Genomic DNA, 20,750 nt, shown 5'->3' with positions numbered 1-20,750 from the left:
ATGAGACAACTCTCCATCCAAATAACAATTTATAAAAGTAAACCAATATAGGTCAATGTACGGCCTTCAACACGGAGCCTTGGCTCACACCGAACAACAAGCTATAAAGGGCCCCAAAATTACTAGTGTAAAACCATTCAAACGGGAAAACCAACGGTCTAGTCTATATAAAAAACGAGAAATGAGAAACACGTACAAATTACATAAACAGACGACAACTACTGTACATCAGATTCCTGACTTAGGACAGGTGCAAACAACTGTTCATTTTTAAGTTGACTTTTTTTGGAAATTGCATGGCGACGTTTCCGTAGATTTTACGTGTGCCAGTGATTATAAAGTGTGAACTTTTTGTGCGTATTTAAATGTAAATAGCTATGTTGAAATGTCAAATCATAAAAATGCAAATTGTCTAGTCCTTGAAAAAAAAAGATTTGTTTTCTGCTATTTCTGCTTAATGGATGCAACTTGGGTATTTTGACGCTAGCACTCTCACAAATGTATGTTCACTGTGAAGTACCTGCGTCCTGTTCACGGAAGGACTAGTGTCAAGTACATGTGAAGTACAAACATCATACAAAAAACTGTTTTCGATATCTACCGATTGTGTCTTGATAGTATGATCATGAAATTTCAGCTGCAAGTCACAATGTGAAGTGTTTTTTTTCTTTCGATTTATCGCAGAGAACGAAGACAAAAGGCTTCATATTGTGTCGAGTAACTAATATTTTAAAATACAAATATGCAGATGACCTTATAGTTGATTTATCGGATTGTATTGGTGTAATTGCATGATAGAAACAAGTGTTTTCTTTGTTTCACCAGCAAACTTGAATATGACGTAATTAGCGTTGATTCATTCATTTTGATGTCGATGATCCGGATCAAAGCTATTAAGGGCATGATAACGTGCTTGAAGTCACGAAGCCGTGATATGCAATTTCAAAAGGAGCTGAGGAGAGTGATATATGCTGTGCTAAATCACCGATAAAATTTCATTTGCTACTTTTATTCTAAACGTGTAATATTTTGACTTTCTAATATCATATTTAGATTATATTTTTGTTGGTATATGACTTCTATTTCACTGTTAGCTAATAAATACTATGTGTTGTTTTATCTTGGTAATGATCTATCTCATAACAGAACAAATTATACGGCTTGATTTATTTGGGTATTGATCTATCTCTTAACAAGGCAATTGGTACATTTATATATAATCTAGATAGTATGTACGAATGAAGAAGATGCCACCAAATGATATAATAAACGCAACCAGTTGTTAGAACACATGGAATATCGCGACAAGCAATTACAATGTTCACCAGATGATATTGCCGGAAACGGGCAGGTCTAGTTCGAGACATAAATGAAATTGAAAGTTGGGTTTTTCATGTACTGATTCCTATCTTTAAAGCAAATAGAATAACATTGACAACATCAGAAAAATCTTCTTCATTAAGGTGCGTCTCGAAGCTATTTTGATTTATTGTAAAAATACTTCAAACATATAGGCCTATATTAAAGGAAGATACATTATATCAATTAAGCTTGCGTGTTACTTTTTGGGTTCGTGTTCTTATATTTTGTGTAATGCTATTTTTGTTTGATAGTTCGTCATGTTTTGTTTGACCATGTTGGTGTCTATTATTAGACTGATGATTTGTGATTGCTTCCTTTATATCTTTTCTCTTTATTATACGAAGTGTTCAATGTAATAACAACACACTAACGTCAAAATATTAGCCAATTTTACAAATATTAACATTATGATATTACGCACTTCTCTATATCCTCTTTTGAAAACGAGTACAGACATCAGAGAGCGACGAATCAACATTGATTTGTTTAGAGAAACAGTTTAAAGCTATTTATGCATGTTTAATGATTGAATTATTTTGTTTGAGAGTGCTCATAGTTTTCGAATTCACTATCCACTCAGACTTGGTACATCACTATGACAAGCATTGGATTTCCTGGATTATACTAACGTCGTTATGGAATAGATATAGGAAGATGTGGTGTGAGTGCCAATGAGACAACTCTTCATACAAATAACAATTTAAAAAGTAAACCATTATAGGTTAAAGTACGGCCTTCAACACGGAGCCTTGGCTCACATCGAACAACAAGCTATAAAAGGCCCCAAAATTACTAGTGTAAAACCATTCAAACGGAAGAGTGTTTAAATTTTATAAAAACTTTCATCTTAATTACATTTGGGCAGACCTAAGATCATTTATGGTTACTTTTACGTGTGCACTCAATTTAGCTCTCGTGGTCCACCTCTTTATGACGATGACGATTATTTCAGTTTCGAACCAAATATGTACTTGGCTCATACGCCTCTGGCCGGACCATATGAGTATATAGTCGTTTTATTTATTAAGGGTCGAGCCATATGAATATTTATGTCATGTACATCATAATCAAAAAGGTTAATCATTGTACACTTTACACAATTAGCGAATAACTTTTCATTTCGTTATTTTTTACGGCCCATACCAGTATGGTTGGACCATATGATTATAGTCATGACGATACGAGTTTTGTCTAAATCCTCAATATTTGGTCTAGACATATATTAAATTGATCTTCCTATCCATTACATTTCATTGATAGAACAAATATAATAACAATTGTGTCAAGTACCTTCAAACTGAAAATAGTGACATCCCCAATTGACAAAAAGGCACTTTCTAGATCTTATCAAAGGTCAGTGCAATATATACAATTTTTAACTTTGCTAAATCATGTTTTTCATGCATCAATGTTTAAAGCATTCTGGTCTAATTTCTATATCACGATCAGAGATGCATAATAAATGTGATAAACCCGTGACGGCAGAAATATCAAATAATATACTTAACTGATGAAATACCTATAATTTTGAAGCCAAAGATGTTGATTATTATGTTGATAAGAAAGAAAATTTGGATCATATTTTATGCAGAATATTCCAAGGGACAATAGAAAATTGTCAGTTGGAGAGAACAGACAATACCCTGGCCAAAAAGGAATACAATGATGAAAAGAATAACTAAGTGCAGTAAACGCTATCCAGAAAACTATCAACGACTGCCCAACACGAACTTACACCAAACAGAGGGGCCAATCTCCGATTCAATGATTCAAAGATAACTGTTCATTATGATGAGCTTTATGTATTGTTAGTCGATATTTACTTACACAAAGAGGCCATCGAGGTTCTTGTTATTATCAAAAAAATGTATTTCTACATTGTCGATGGGATTTCCTGTAATATATCTAAAATTGAAGAATTATATAGCTTTTTATAGGCAGTGAAAGAGTATGTTCAGTCTTCAACTTTTGTACTTCTCGTAGTAAAAGTTTTGCTTTATAGTTGTAACGAATATCTTTTTTTTTTCTCAAGATTTGCTGAAATTACTTTTTTTGTGTCAATATAGTGTTGATACAACAAACTACAAACTGCTCAAAGTCTGAATTGACCAGTTTTTGTGCTCGACCAGTCAAATCGAGCACACATTTTACTCGACTAGTCTCGTCATTGTCTCGACTGTACTTAACTGTACTTAAGTGTACTCGACTAGGTCTTGACTTTACTTAATTAGTCTGATTCAGTACTTGATGATCTTTGTGTAGTCTGAAATAGTCTTGACCAAGGCTCGACCTGTCTTGATTAGTCTCGACCTGTCTCGACTAGTCTCAACCAAGTCTCGAATGTCTCGACTAGTCTTGACCTTCAAATTTAGTTTTGACTGGTGTAAATCAACCCATCTAACTAAATTAAATATTGATTTTACAAAATTCAAGCTTATTAGGTAGTTTGATTTATTGCTGTGAAATGAAAGAGTTTAATTTTACAATATGTCAAAATAAAAATTATTATATAAAAATTCAGATAGGCATCTTTAATTTTTTTTATAACTTTTTCAAATCAACTTGGATTTTCATCAAACTATGCAGCTATCTTAGATATATATCAAGCTTACTGAATCCCATTTCATTTAGTTTTTTGTTGTATTGCTGTAAAATTTAAGAATTAAAGTAATCTTGGTAAAAAAAGCTAGGATTTCCAATTCGGACAAAATAGAGATAGTACACTTTAATTTTTTTAATAACTTTTTCAAATCAACTTGGATTTTCATCAAACTATGCAGCTACCTTAGATATATATCAAGCTTACTGAATCCCATGTCACTTAGTTTTTTGTTGTATTGCTGTAAAATTTAACATCAATTCTCTGTAGGCATCAACCAACAGCTGGCCACATAAAAAAATAATGTGATAGAAAAACTACCTCTAACATCAAAGTTAGTTGCATTATTCATAAAAATCATATTAAAATCTTAATTATCCCAGTCCTTATTGTCGGTTGCTAAGGAACATAATTTTCCTTAGCAACCAAGGAAAAATTTACCTCAAAATGACCTAATTTCAATTATGAACAGCTCATTTATTATGTCAGATAGCTTTAATAGTTTACCATTAAATGAACAACAGAATATGCTTTATAAAGATATATTTATTAAAGTAAATAAAATACGGTGAAATACAGTATAGAATGTCAGAGCTAATAGCTATTTTAGGTACTGTGGATCTTAAGCAAAAAGAGTCAAATTCGACAAAATTTGGTCCCTAAAATATTTTTTTGGCAGAAATATAGCCATAACATGACTCACTACACTTAAAGATTAGGTATTTAGCTAATCATTAATGAAAAAATATCTCTGGGTAAACATATTTTAAATCAATGGCGGATAATTCAAATTGGGTCATATTAGGGGTTTAGACTGTTCATGTAGGCCACTTTGTTATATGTTTGCTATCATATCAGACAATTTCCACCATATAAACCACCTAACATGTTATATTTATGTTGGTGTTTGTTTAATATGTTTGTTCAAATGACTGACCTATGGTTGACAATAAAAAACCTTGAAGCAAACCTTAAAAAAAGAGAGAGGGGTTGGGGGGTAGTGACATAATTTTTTTTTTTTTTTTTTTTTTTGCACAAAAAATTTAGAAATAGAGAGGCACTAAAATCAAAGAATTTTGGGATGGATACTACAAATGATTTTCTTTAAATACAGAGATGAACAAAATGGGTTCATCACTAGGTTCATTATATCTATGAAGAATTTGGTTTTTATGTTAAAAATTGGGGATTTTGAGAATCAATTTATTTTACAGGGTTTACTTTGAGTAATTAAGTAAAAACTCTTTTGAATCAAAATTGAACATATAACTTGATAATTTTTTTCTTCAATTCAATTTAAAGTAAAGGTTAGAGGACAAAATACTACATCTTTGCTGAAAAACCGTAATTTTGGAATGAAGTAAATGTTGTGATGTTATGCTATTGTTTCAGAACTAGAGTTTCTAAAGAGCCTGTGTCGCTCACCTTGGTCTATGTGAATATTAAACATAGGAAGCAGATTGATTTATGACAAAATTGTGTTTTTGGTGATGGCAAGACAAGACAAAATATTTTATTTCCTCAGACACAAACGTGTTCAAGAGGTCAAAACATAATAAAGTATACACATAAATCGATGGTGATGTGTTTGTACATCTTACTTTACTAAACATTCTTACTGCTTATAATTATCTCTTTCTATAATGAACTTGGCCCAGTAGTTTCAGTGGAAAATAATGTTAGTAAAAATTTACAAATTTTATGAAAATTGTTAAAAATTGACTATAAAGGATAATAACTCCTTAGGGGGTCAATTGACCATTTTGGTCATTTTGAGTTGTTTTAGGTCTTACTTTGCTGTACATTATTGCTGTTTACAGTTTATCTCTATCTATAATGATATTCAAGAAAATAACCAAAAACAGCAAAATTACCGTAAAATTACCAATTCAGGGGCAGCAACCCAACAACGGGTTGTCCGATTCATCTGAAAATTATCTAGGCAAATAAATCTTGACCTGATAAACAAATTTATCCCATGTCAGATTTGCTCTAAATGCTTTGGTTTTTGAGTTATAAGCCAAAATCTGCATTTTATGTTCAATTTTTAGCCGTGGCGGTCATATTAGTTAGATGGCCGTGTCACCAGACACATGTTTTAAACTAGATACTCAAAAGATGATTGTGGCAAAGTTTAAATTAATTTTGGCTAGTAATTTCAGAGGAGAAGATTTTTGTAAAAGATTACTAAGATTTACGAAAATATGTTAAAAATTGACTATAAAGGGCAATAACTCCTAAAGGGGTCAACTGACCATTTCGGTCATGTTGACTTATTTGTAAATCTTACTTTGCTGAAGATTATTGCGGTTTACAGATTATCTCTATCTATAATAATATTCACGAAAATAACCAAAAGCAGCAAAATTTCCTTAAAATTACCAATTCAGGGGCATCGACCCAACATGTTCTATTTTTCGCCATGGCAGCCTTCTTGGTTGGTTGGCCTGGTTACCGGACACATTTTTTTAAACTAGATATCCTAATAATGATTGTTGCCAAGTTTGGTTTAGTTTGGCCAAACAGTTTAAGAGGAGAAGATTTTTGTAAAAGTAAACGACGACAGACGAAGATTTTCAAAAAGGGGAAATAACTCATTTTTCGAAATTACATCCAAATTGGTTTGAGCATGCAATTTTCAATTGGTGGAATATGTTATATGATATATTTACCCTCAATACATCTAAAAATAGTGTTTTTCATAAGAAAGGACTATTTTATCATAAAAATATTCATATAAAAAATATTTATTTACAAATAGAACGTAAAAAAAGGGGAATTTCAGGGCAAATTACAATGACTAGTATTCCTCTTTTGGCAACTTTCTGCAACATTTCCCCAAGAATTTGTTTGCAGCATTTTGTTGACAAAACATCAATAATTTTATATTTTATAGTCCTTTATGTGAGGATTTCTGCGTTTTCGGTAAAATCAGATGTAAAAAATGTCAAAAATCGGGAAAAATCATGCCGATTTTTGTGTAAGATGGACCCCCTTTTGAACCAAAAAACTGTTTTTATTCGAAAAAATTGTCAGTTAGCAGTTTAAATGATTGACTTTAACTCTTATACCCATGAAAATAACCAAAAAATGATATGCTTTATCTCATTTTTACCATAAAATACGATGTTAGCCATTTCTCCTTGCTATACTAATGTATACATATGATGTCATGTTGTTTCCATGGCAACCAGACTATACAGATTTTTTTTATTGATTTTTTTTTAATTTGACTGTTAGTTTGGACCATTTCAACTTAAAAAAAAAAGTAATCGAAAAAAAATAATCTGGCCAAAATTTTTCATATTTGTCCTATTATTACAGAGAATTGATGTTAAGAATTAAAGTAATCTTGGTAAAAAAAAAGCTAGAATTTGCAGTTCGAATAAAATAAGAGATGGTACACTTTAATTTTGTTTATAACCTTTTAAATTCAACTTGGATTTTCATCAAACTATGCAGCTATCTTAGATATATATCAAGCTTACTGAATCCCATGTCACTTAGTTTTTTGTTGTATTGCTGTAAAATTTAAGAATTGAAGTAATCTTGGTAAAAAAAGCTAGGATTTGCAATTCGGACAAAATAGAGATAGTACACTTTATTTTTATTAATTACTTTTTCAAATCAACTTTGATTTTCATCAAACTATGCAGCTATGTTAAATATATATTAAGCTTAATGAATCCAATTTCATTTAGTTTTTTGTTGTATTGCTGTAAAATTTAAGAATAACATTAATCTAGGTAAAAAAAGCTTGAATTTGCAGTTCGAATAAAATAAGAGATAGTACACTTTAATTTTGTTTACAACTTTTTAAATTCAACTTGGATTTTCATCAAAATATGCAGCTATTTTAGATATATATCAAGCTTACTGAATCCCATGTCATTTAGTTTTTTGTTGTATTGCTGTAAAATTTAGGAATTAAAGTAATCTTGGTAAAAAAAGCTAGGATTTGCAATTCGGACAAAATACAGATAGTACACTTTAATTTTTTTAATAACTTTTTCAAATGAACTTGGATTTTCAACAAAGTATGCAGCTATCTTAGAAATATATCAAGCTTACTGAATCCCATGTCATTTAGTTTCTTGTTGTATTGCCGTCAAATTTAAGAATGATATTAATCTAGGTAAAAAAAGCTAGAATTTGCAGTTCGAACAAAATAGAAATAGTACACTTTAAGAAGTTTTTTAATAACTTTTTCAAATCAACTTGGATTTTATTTAAACTATATAGCTACCTTGGTGATGTATTAATCTTACTTAATCCCAGGTTGTTATGAAGTTTGGTTTATTGCTGTCAAATTTAAGAATTCATTTAATCTAGGTAAAAAAAACTAGGATTTGCAGTTTTGACAAAATAGAGATAGTACACTTTAATTTTTTTCATAACTTTTTCAAATAAACTCTACAACTATCTTCACAATATATTGATCTTACTTAATCATAGGTTGTTATTTAGTTTGGTGTATTTCTGTTAAATTTAAGAATTTAATTAATCTACATGTAGGTCAGAAAGCTAAGATATTAGAAATATATCTTTCCTCATATATAAATGATATTAAATTTTTGTTTTAACCCAAAAAAAAGGTGTCTTTTTTAAGATTTCATAACTTTTTCAAATCAGCTTGAACAAAATAAACACTTTTTTTTTGTGAAAATCATGAACTTACATGACAATCCTTGATATCATTTTAAAAAAAGAAATGTGTTCCAAAGTTACAGTATAAATTTATTTTAATCAAATCTTAAAATATTTTTTGTCAAATTTAATGACATGGCACTATACATGATTTAATTACATCAGTACACGTGAGTTTTACAGGTAAAAAGAAAGCCCTACTTTTCTGAAACTCGTGTATTACTTATCTAGTGAACTAAAAAAGCCTTGCAATTTAGATTTAACAGGATGATGCAACTTTGAATAAATGTTATTTATAATTTAAAACTCTCTGGTAGATGTGATCTTTTTAATAAGTTTGCCCCAAGCAGAAGGTATTGCTTTATAAATCACCACAAATCAGAAGAACTATTTTAATAATTTCTTTAATGTTTCATCCCTTTTTAATATATTTATATAATATATATCAAAAGGAATAAAACATTAAAGGAATTATATAATTAGTACTTTTTCCCAAATTATGAGGAAAGATATATTTCTAATATCGTAGCTTTTTGACCTAGATTAATTTAATTTTTTAAATTTGACAAATACACCCAACTAAATAACACCCTATGATTCAGTAAGATCAATATATTGCAAAGATAGTTGTAGAGTTTGATAAAAATCTAAGTTAGTTTGAAAAAGTTATGAAAAAAAAAATAAAGTGTACTATCTCTATTTTGTCCAAATTGAAATCCTAGCTTTTTTTTACCAAGATTACTTTAATTCTTAGATTTTACAGCAAAACTACAAAAAACTAAATGAAATGGGATTCAGTAAGCTTGATATATATCTAAGATAGCTGCGTAATTTGATGAAAATCCAAGTTGATTTGAAAAAGTTATAAAAAAATTAAAGTGTACTATCTCTATTTTGTCCGAATTGCAAATCCTAGCTTTTTTTTTTACCAAGATTACTTTAATTCTTAAATTTTACAGCAATACAACAAAAAACTAAATGACATGGGATTCAGTAAGCTTGATATCTATCTAAGATAGCTGCATAGTATGATGAAAATCCAAGTTGATTTTAAAAAGTTATAAAAAAAATTAAAGTGTACTATCTCTATTTTGTCCAAATTGCAAATCCTAGCTTTTTTTACCAAGATTACTTTAATTTTGAAATTTTACAGTAATACAACAAAAAACTAAATGAAATGGGATTCAGTAAGCCTGATATATATATCTAAGATAGCTGCATAGTTTGATGAAAATCCAAGTTGATTTGAAAAAGTTATAAAAAAAATTAAAGTGTACTATCTCTATTTTGTCCGAATTGCAAATCCTAGCTTTTTTTTACCAAGATTACTTTAATTCTTAAATTTTATAGCAATACAACAAAAAACTAAATGGCATGGGATTCAGTAAGCTTGATATCTATCTAAGATAGTTGCATAGTTTGATGAAAATCTAAGTTGATTTGAAAAAGTTATAAAAAAAATTAAAGTGTACTATCTCTATTTTGTCCGAATTGCAAATTCTAGCTTTTTTTTTACCAAGATTACTTTAATTCTTAAATTTTACAGCAATACAACAAAAAACTAAATGACATGGGATTCAGTAAGCTTGATATCTATCTAAGATAGTTGCATAGTTTGATGAAAATCTAAGTTGATTTGAAAAAGTTATAAAAAAAATTAAAGATGCCTATCTGAATTTTTATATAATAATTTTCATTTTGACATATTGTAAAATCAAATTCTTTCATTTCACAGCAATAAATCAAACTACCTAATAAGCTTGAATTTTGTAAAATCAATATTTAATTTAGTTAGATGGGCTGATTTACACAAGTCAAAACTAAATTTGAAGGTCAAGACTAGTCAAGACAGGTCGAGACTGGTTGAGACTGAGTCGAGACTAGTCGAGACAGGTCGAGACTAGTCAAGACAGGTCGAGAAAGGTCGAGCCTTGGTCAAGACTATTTCAGACTACACAAAGATCATCAAGTACTGAATCAGACTAATTAAGTAAAGTCGAGACCTAGTCGAGTACACTTAAGTACAGTTAAGTACAGTCGAGACAATGTCGAGACTAGTCGAGTAAAATTTGTGGTCGATTTTACTGGTCGAGCACAAAAAACTTGTTAATTCAGACTCTGAGTAGTTTGTAGTGAAAAGAAGACATTATCTCACACAACATCGGATGTATCAATCTAATACTACAAGAAGTCGATATAGAATGAGATATTTATTTGTAGTGGGTAGTTTCAGCTCTTTTACTTGCTTCTTTTGTGATATTCCTTAAATCTATACATCTTTTATTAGTCATAGTATGTAACAGGGACAAGCGATTACAATCTAAATGAAGGCAGCATCAAATCTAATATATTCTTTATTATCATTAAAACATATTGTTCCAAACGCCAAGTCACGTCGAAAAAGCGCATTACAATGTTACATGTGTAGAGTGATAACTGAACAATTGTGAAACTTGTTGCATTGTGTTAACAATATTACAAAATTACATGTCTACTTCATATATGTCTCGCGCTGTTTTTAGATTAAGCACTGTTGCCCATATCAAGTATGAAATTTTAGTATTGAAGACCTTAATCCAGATAAAGTACGATCATTTAGGCACTAATTTTTAAAAGCTATATGTAAACGTTTACTTTGTTTGCTAGGTATCTATCAATATTAACAGACCTTGAAAATAAGGTTAATAGTAACCTTGATATGCTGTTATCAAGAACAATACAATGATATAGTAAATTCAGTTGCTCAAGATATCGTATATACACATTGACCAATTTATAATCATCTATACCAGTAATCCAACTGTGGTAATAGATTGTTTTACATGGAATATATGTGATATAAAGCATCCACAATATTACAAATTCCACCGCTTTCAAATTAACAAAATCAAGAAATGCGTTTAATTAAGCACATTCAAAATTCTTTCTTTTATTATGTGATACTTACACCTGCTCCAACTGCTTGTTGTTTGTGAACAATTCATCAGACAGGTTGGTGAAAATATTCCATGCCAAATCCCTAAAATCAACAAAACACCTATATACTAAGTAATATAAACAACTCTTAGGAAATAAGAAAAATAATGTATTCCAAATTGTTTAGAAAGAACAAGTTTACAAATTAATACTCATTTGTAAGAACATATTGAGGAAGCTATATAGCCACATAATAGAATTCTTACAGAATACGGATGTTGGCAGTGTAAAATAGTATATGTGTTTGTTATAACATTATTGATGCCAGTTGTACGTAGGCATTTCGACTATTATTGTTTCATCAACTGTGCTTATAGTAGAAAACCTGAGTGAATATCTGTTTTTGGTTGGATTCTAGTTGATCAGTCTTTATTGTTTCTTTGTATATCCACTGTTAAAATTCAATGTCAGGTTAACTGGAAGCATGTAGCACGCCTAACAATGAATATCTACTGTAACGTATCAATTTTAGGTATACTGGTTACATATAGCACTCCTAAAATGTAAATCCGTTGTACAGTATCATTGCCAGATACACTTGAAGGATTTAGCACTCATAACAATGTATATCCACTGTAAAGTATCCATATTCGGCACACAGGAAATATGAAAGATTCCTTCCTTACAATGTTTTCCCACTGTGAAGTATTTCAGGTACATTAAAAGCGTATAGCACTCCTAACAATGTATATCTACTTTAAGGTATCAATGTAAGGCACACTGGAAGAATGTAACACTCGTATCAATGCGTATCTACTGTAAAGGATCCGAGTGACATACACTGGAAGAATGTTACTCTCCTAACAATTTATGTAACCTGTAAAGAATCAATGGCAGGTACACTGACAGACTGTAACACTCCTAACAATGTATATCAACTGTAACGTATCAATGTCAGGTACGATAAAAGCACGTAGCTCTCCTATACATGTATAACTACTGTAAAGTGTTATGGTCTGACACCCTGGTAGCATGTAATACTCCTTCAAATGTATATTTACTGTAAAGTATCAATGGCAGGTACACTAGTAACATGTATCACTCTTAAAAATGTATATCCACTGAACAGTATCCATGCCAGGTACACTCAAAGGATGTAACACTCCTAAATATGCGTATCTACTGTAAAGTATCAATGGCAGGTACACTAGTAACATGTATCACTCTTAACCATGCATATCCACTGAAAAGTATCCATGTCAGGTACACTCGAAGGATGTAACACTCCTAACTATGCGTATCTACTGTAAATTATCCATGTCAGGTACGATTGATGGATGTAACACTCTTAACGATGTATGTATTCTAACTCTGGGTGCGGAATTTTCTCGCTGTGTTGAAGACTCATTGATGGCCCAGAACTGTTTTCTGCTCTTTGTTGGGTTGTTTGATCTTTGACACATTCCCATTTAGACTGTCATTTGTTTTACTGTAAAATATCCTTGACAGGTACACTGTAAAAATGTAACATCCCTAACAATGCATATCCTCTGTAAAGTATCATTTCCGGTACACAGGAATATTCTTACACTCCCTCCTTACAATATACAGGTGACTATCAACAACTCAATCATCTTAACGTAGACTTAACGACAGATTACAATTGACTGCAATCGAATGGTATAAACAGTCTTGAAATTACGGCAGTAAATAAGTTTGAAATTGACTTTATAATTTATTTTTCGGTCTTGTTGTAGCTGTTCAAATCAAAATGATAGTTTCAGTCTATTGCTCATTTGCTAGTGCTTTTTGATGAAAAAAAGTTTGTTTTCTTACTCGTTGCAAATATCTTCAATTGTTTGCCCTGTGTGAACATTAACATTACTATTTACATTTGCCCCTTTCTTCAAACCCTGGATCTGCAAATGAGATGTTTTATCTTGGTATTCACTAATTTCGTTGTTTCGATCATTCGAAATTTAAATGAACAAGTTAAGCTGTGTAAACAAATTATGTTCATGATTTATTGTAAAACCATTTTACTGTCACTGTGCATCTTGGAAAGGAAAGTCTACTTAAACAAATGTGAATTTTCCTTTTATGAAGGAAAGGAAATCTTAAAAGTCGAAAATGAAGTTACATCACAATGACAACTAACAGAAGATGACGAAAATGAAAACTACAAAGCAAATTAAAAGACGTAAAGACAATAACAGGGATGGGCGAAACCTGCACTATTTCTGTCGCCTCCCACCATTGCCATCACATTTGATGTATCCCAAAAAAATTTCAAAACAAATAGTCACGCCCTGTTTTGCAAAGTTGGATGAGTCACATCTAATATCCCAGATCCACTCGTATTGCGTTTATTTTAGCTGTACACAGTGATACATTCTAAGCCGTTAAAAGATGAACGGGATCAGCATGCTTTATAACCCTTCGCAAGTATCCTTGCTTGTACATGTTGTATATCAAAGAATTAACGATAGAGATCTCAACATCTTGCATTTATATGTATTATTGCCATGATTGCAAAAGTACCAGGATTATATTTAGTACGCCAGACGCGCGTTTCGTCTACATAAGACTCATCAGTGACGCTCATATCAAAATAGTTATAAAGCCAAACAAGTACAAAGTTGAAGAGCATTGATGATCCAAAATTCCAAAAAAGTTGAGCCAAGTACGGCTAAGGTAACCTCTGCCTGGGATAAGAAAACCCTTAGTTTTCGAACATTTAAATTTTGTAAACAGGAAATTTATAAAAATGACCACATAATTGATATTTCTGTCAGCACCAAAGTGCTGACTACTGGGCTTGCGATACCCTCGGGAACAAAACGTCTACTAGCAGTGGTATAGACCCAGTGGTTTAAAAAGTTATCAAAGGTACCAGAATTATAATTTAGTACGCCAGACGCGCGTTTCGTCTACATAAGAAATAATGTTTTTGATATTCATTGAAGGCATCGTGTATCGAAATGTCACTAAGAAACTCAACATATTTCCACTCATGAAATTTTAAAGGGAAAATTCTGAATCCTCCTTTAAGTCCCTGTGTATTTCAAAGATGAAAAAAATAATCAACCTTCACTGTATTTAATACCAAAATGACATAAGTGTTCACACAAACAACTCTAATATGTTAACTTTTCTTTATCTGCCGGCTCCGTGTCATAACGAACTTGTCAATATTTTAGATTCATTTTCAAACAGCCTTTTCATTTACTGTTTTTAACTTAGAATTTATCAAACATAAAAATGGCTCTGGAATTCATACAAGTACAATTGTGAACTGTTCATGTCTGAGGCGGCTTACGCCCTATTTGTATTACTTATTTCTTTAAAGAGCGTATATGTACGAAATGAAAAAAAAAAAAACACGATGACCAAGTCAACGTTTATTCAATAGAAAAAAGAAACAATAGATTAGGATAACAATGTTTTTAATAACTAAATATTATCCGATCAACAAACATACTCATAGGAATAAAGTTGTGTTATACTTACATATATTGCAATGCCACATTGTTCTTGAAAACACCATCAGGTACGTTAATTATATTGTTGTTCGATAAATTCCTACATTAAATAGAACAAACCAGTTTTTTTTTTCAATTAAATGTCTTAGATTTTGAAAATTTTCAGAAAACAGAAGAAGTACATATATGAGAGTAATATCTATATATACAAGTACATATACTGTTTCAATAGTTCAGGATTTCCAACATTAAAATAAAAACAAGCCATGTTTTACACTTAACCGTCTTAGGTTTTAAGGGCATCCGATACAGTTTCTCGATATAATGTCATTTTTATAATTTTGAAATATATTGTAGGCCTTGGCGAGTTATAAAATAAAACACACAATAAATCATAGGTCACCGTGCTTGTTTTCGAGAAAATTGAGGCTGAAAATTGGAGATTTGTTCAATTTTGTAAAAAAATAGACTATGTTATACATTTTTTGGAGTAGATATTCTTGGTCGTAAATTAATCAGATTGGGTTCAATCTGAAGCAGTGATAAGTGACAATAAGGAAACAAATACATCCCCACAAGAATGACTATATAATTAGTCAAGCCTTGTTTGACATTGCGGACAAGATGTTCAAAGTGGCATATTTTTTACCCTAACAATATGGAAATAGAGTGGTTCTGAAAATGTAATTTTTCTCATTTTTCTACATTAACTGCATTTTGTCGTGATTTCTCCAAATCGCAAATAAAAAAAATAAATGTCACTGTGCTGGATTCGAAGATAAACGCGATTTATCCTAAAACTTGCGTCCTCCCTTGGTAACCTCGACGTTAGCGCGAAAATGCACGACGTCTCCCGCAAATTATCTCTGCAAGTTATCGGCAACATTTTTGAGATGTATAAATATTGCTTTTAAAAAGCTACCTATAAATTGGTTATATTGTTTTCGGAAATAAAATCATGTGAATCATAAGTATCTCTCTCTGTTTGGAGATTCACTTGTTGTCGAGAATCGAGTTACAAAAGTCGAGTTGCAAGTAACAAAAGTCGAGTTGCGAGTAACGAACGTCGAGGTGCGAGTTACAAACGTCGAGTCGCGAGTTACGAACGTCGAGTTGTGAGTTACAAAAGTGTAGTTGGGAATTACAAAATGAGATTTTGCGTGAAAATGGGGAAAAGTATTTGATTTTTTTTGGTATACCTCTTTAACATTTTTGAATGATGCTTGCTTATAGAGTTGTATACAGTATTGTTGATTGTTTTGCTGTTTGGACTTGATCTGAGTTTCGTGTAAAAAAAAACTGAATGGATTGCTTACATAATCACTATGCAAAGTATGTTTTTTTTTAAGAAACAGATAGCCTTTTGAGATTCAGCGGATGGCTTGTAGTTTAATTCTTGTTAAATTTCATAGCTAACACTGTCATATTAAACGTAAAGGGAAAAAGCAACTAAACTATAGTACATATATGTAAAAGACCCTTTGGAAGCTTTTGGGCAGCTGCACAGGCAATATACATTTTAGGGACCCACAAATATATTCTTTGGCAGTGACACTCAAAGTTGTGGACGTTTAAGTTATATATGTTTACATTGGCTAGAGGTGAAGGGGGAAGGTTGAGCGCTCATAAAACCTGTTTAACCCCACCGCATTTTTGCGTCTGTCCTACGTCAGGAATCTCTAGCCTTTGTTGGTCTTGTATATTTTTTTCTATTTTGGTTCATCTTTATGTTTCGGAGCATACAATGCGTCCATTTTCTTGATCTAGTGTACATTGTGTTTCGGGGCCTGTTCGGGGCTGCCTCTGGGTGTGGGATTTTTCGCTATGTCGAAGACCCATTGGTGGCCTTGAGTTTACTTTTATATTTTGGTTGGGTTGTTATCTTTTTGACACGTTCCCCGTTTCCATTCTTCATTCTATACATGTAGCTGTCAAAGACACTTTTGTAAAAGAGACAAAAGACGCATTTTTGGAATATGTAACTTCTTTCTAAAAAACGGGTAAATCATACCCAAATCAATCTAATTAATTTAGGAATAACATGCTGACAAATATAACTCTTTTAACTTCTTTATACAAGGCTTGGAACCGTGCTAATACCATAAAAACACATGCCATAACATTCCTTAAAACTGTGCCTTTAATTTTTGTAACATCGGTATAGCTTATGTAATAGTAAACGTTCAATGATGAATTAATATTGATATTAAAAGACCTTCGAACAAAAAGGGAGATTGAGATCCCCGAGTCCTTTTTGTGATTATCTTAGATAATTATTTTGCGTTGAGTAACAATGAAAAATGGAAGAACAGGTTTGTAATATGGAATAACGTCTTCCCAAATAAAACAAAATCCATATAATGATCTCCTACGCCAGGAAGTTACCCTAATGCCATAGAAAGACATCTATAGCATGCTTATTTTTGCGTTGTAGTATTCAGATATACATACATTACACAACTCGATTATTACTTATTTGGTATAAATATGCACTCTCCCCTTGGGGTTGAATCACAAAGTTAACAAAGTTCAAAATTATTTAATTTATCACATAACGCACATAGCATATCACATTTCAATCTAATTCATGAAATATGTTCCTAAGTTAAATGTGCTATTGTGCCTATATCACCCTAAACCTTTGCGAAAGACAAAGAGTTACCACCTGGTATGCTAATGAATATCCTTTATTCAAGCGTCACTGATGAGTCTTGTATAAACGAAACGCGCGTCTGGCGTAGAAAATATTATAAGCCTAGAAACTTTGATAAGTATTTACTTTTAGGCCCAACACAGTGCCATATTCTGTGAGATTTTGATAATTCGTAAGTATATTTCAATTGTCTACATGATTTATTTTCTTATGCGTGATTTTTTTCAGAACGGTATAGATTTGGTCTTATATCTACAGTATATCCTGTTTTATTTTAGAAAATGAACAATGTCGCTATCATGAAAGAAATTTAAGCGTGCGTGACTTTGCAATATATAGACTCTTATAAAAAAGTATCACATGTTTGGGTACATGTATGCTTTGTTTATTAAATGCGAAGTAAACCTGAAAATTCTGTTTTAAAAATCAGACGACACGACCGTCTATATATACGACCATTTATATATATATATATAAATATATATAATTCTTAAGAAATCAGAGAAACATAATATTTTTGTAACTCGCAACTCGACCTTCGTAACTCGTAACTCGACGTTCGTAACTTGTAACTCGACGTTTGTAGCTCGCAACTCAACTTTTGTAACTCGCAACTCGACCCTTTCAACTCGCAACTTGCAACTCGACGATAATAAACCCTTCTCTGTTTGTGGTCCAAGTGAGAAACATCTCAAGAAAATTAATAACGGACTGTTGATGTTTTTTACGGCTTTTAAAATTTAAAGACTCGCGGCAATTTATAACTTGACATGCAGGTACATGTACTGTTCACACTCGTGTATTGTTATTACCATATGTTGACCTATAGATGTTTTTGTTTTGTTTTGTTCGGCGGGCTGCTGTCTCATAAACATACTCCTTAAAAACAATTTATTCACGTTTTGATCTCTTTCAAGAATTTCACATTTATTCATAAAATCGAACTTTTATTCGGGTCAATGATTACAGTTGAATAAAATTTCGAGGCTCCTACTGTTTTTAACCAGTTTTACAGTTCACTTGTATATACTTATTTCCACTGGATCACAGCACAAAAGTTACTTACATGAGGTCTTTTCCTGCAAACGGAACTTGTCAGAAGAAAAAAAATCTGATTAAGCAGAATCTTCAATCAATTTGCTAATGGAACATATATTTATTCTAGTGAGCTTCCTCCAGGCATACTTGGAGGATGCTCCGAGCATTTTAAAGAAGCTAATATCGTTAATACACCATAACATTCCCATTAATAATCTCTTCAATAGCGGTTTTAGAATTAGATCCAGTAATCTTTCAATGCGTCTCGTAGTAGAGTTACACTTATGGATGATTGGTCGGTAAGAAATGTTTATGTTGCTAACTATTTGACCAGTTCGAAATGCCTCATTAATCATTTCTAGATTGATTTTATGAATTTTCAGAAGAAGGTATATGTGTCTATGCTTTGATTCGTTATCATTCTTCAAAAAATTTAAGTTGATGAATCTATTTCTTTTTTCAACAATATCTTTTATAGATTTGACAGCAACGTTAATAGTTATTTTCAAGTAATGATAACTGTTAAGGTGACTTGTTTCTGTTTTAATGAAATCGATTTTATTTACAACCACTGTTGTGTTATTTTGATCGGCTTTATATAAATATGTTTTAGTTATATTAGAGCTTTTCGTTCTCATGTTGATGAAATGTCCCTAAACTGTTTAACCTTAAGTTTTGATGTATCTATTTTTGTGTCAATTAACTAATTTTCTAAGGCAACATAGTAAAACTTTATTATTACAGGCGTACAAAAGGCTCACAAAAAGCTCACACAAGCTCTTGACTATAAACTTTTCTATTTGATTGACATTAATGGGAGTGTAATGGTGTATTAACGATATTAGCTTCTCTAAAATGCTCGGAGCATCCTCCAAGCATGCCTGGAGGAAGCTCTCTAGAAAAAATATATGTTCCCTATAATAATAATAATAATAGTAATAATAATAATAATAATAATCAATAAATTAAACGGAGAGTTTTACCAGACAGAGAAACTATAGCATAATTTTGAAATTTTTCATAATTTTTCATAATTTTTGATTTGGCAAAAACGATCGATTTAATATCTAGAAGACTGAACATGTTACCACACATCCGCCATAACTTTGAATTATTTTTGTTCCTTTTAATTCTTCTCACAACTTTCAACACTATACCATACCCTCCCAAAATACGACTTTAAAGCAAGTCACTTCTTTAAGCATTTATAATCTTGTACTATAATATGCTTTTTTTGTGGGGGTGGGGGTGGGGGGGGGTGGGGGTGGGGGAGGCAAGTTGCGATTAAAATTGTATTCGTAAATAACTATATATATGTTTGTTTCCCGCGCTGCGCGTTGCGGAGTACATAAACTATCGCACGTCCGTTCCTCTGCATGTCCTTCCGGTTTATTAGATTTTTCAAGTGTATAATTCTTGCCAGATTGTTATAAAACTTATATCGTATGGACACGTTCGAAAATCAGTGCCTATCAACTACTTTTTAAAATAGTTATGCCATTTTGGAAATGTTAATTATATTTGAAATTGCATTGTATTTGCTGTCAATCCGTCATTTCTCTAACATATTTGAAAAAGTTTTAAAGAAAAAAAAAATGTTGGTTATTGCCCTTTGTTGGATTAAATACATGCAACGTGGAGGAAATTGGAACTTTGTCCTTTTATTAAAGTTGTATCATTGTTAATATTAGCGGCATACAATTATTTATTTAACATAATTAAATGGAATAAATTGTTCCGTTAGGAAATTTACTTCTTCATGTAGCTAAACTTTCGGGTTTAGTTTTTAAAAATCATTGGTTTCTGCGCTGTAATAAAATGTCAGAAAATCGGATCCAAATCAAAATTTAATCATGGATGATGAATGTTAATAAAAATATTAATGGACATGCATTATATTATTAACACCAAAAGGGTCAGTCGTCTTGAGATTGCTCACTATACGACATTTTGTTGAAGATCTCACAGAAACTTCAAAATGAGGAACAACAGAAACAGTAATGCGTTTAATTTCTTATAATTTTATTAGACTGTTATTCTGTTAGAATCAAAT

Source organism: Mytilus edulis, chromosome 6, assembly GCF_963676685.1.
Source record: "Mytilus edulis chromosome 6, xbMytEdul2.2, whole genome shotgun sequence".
Taxonomy (NCBI): Eukaryota; Metazoa; Mollusca; class Bivalvia; order Mytilida; family Mytilidae; genus Mytilus; species Mytilus edulis.
Note: the sequence above shows the minus strand (reverse complement) of the source record.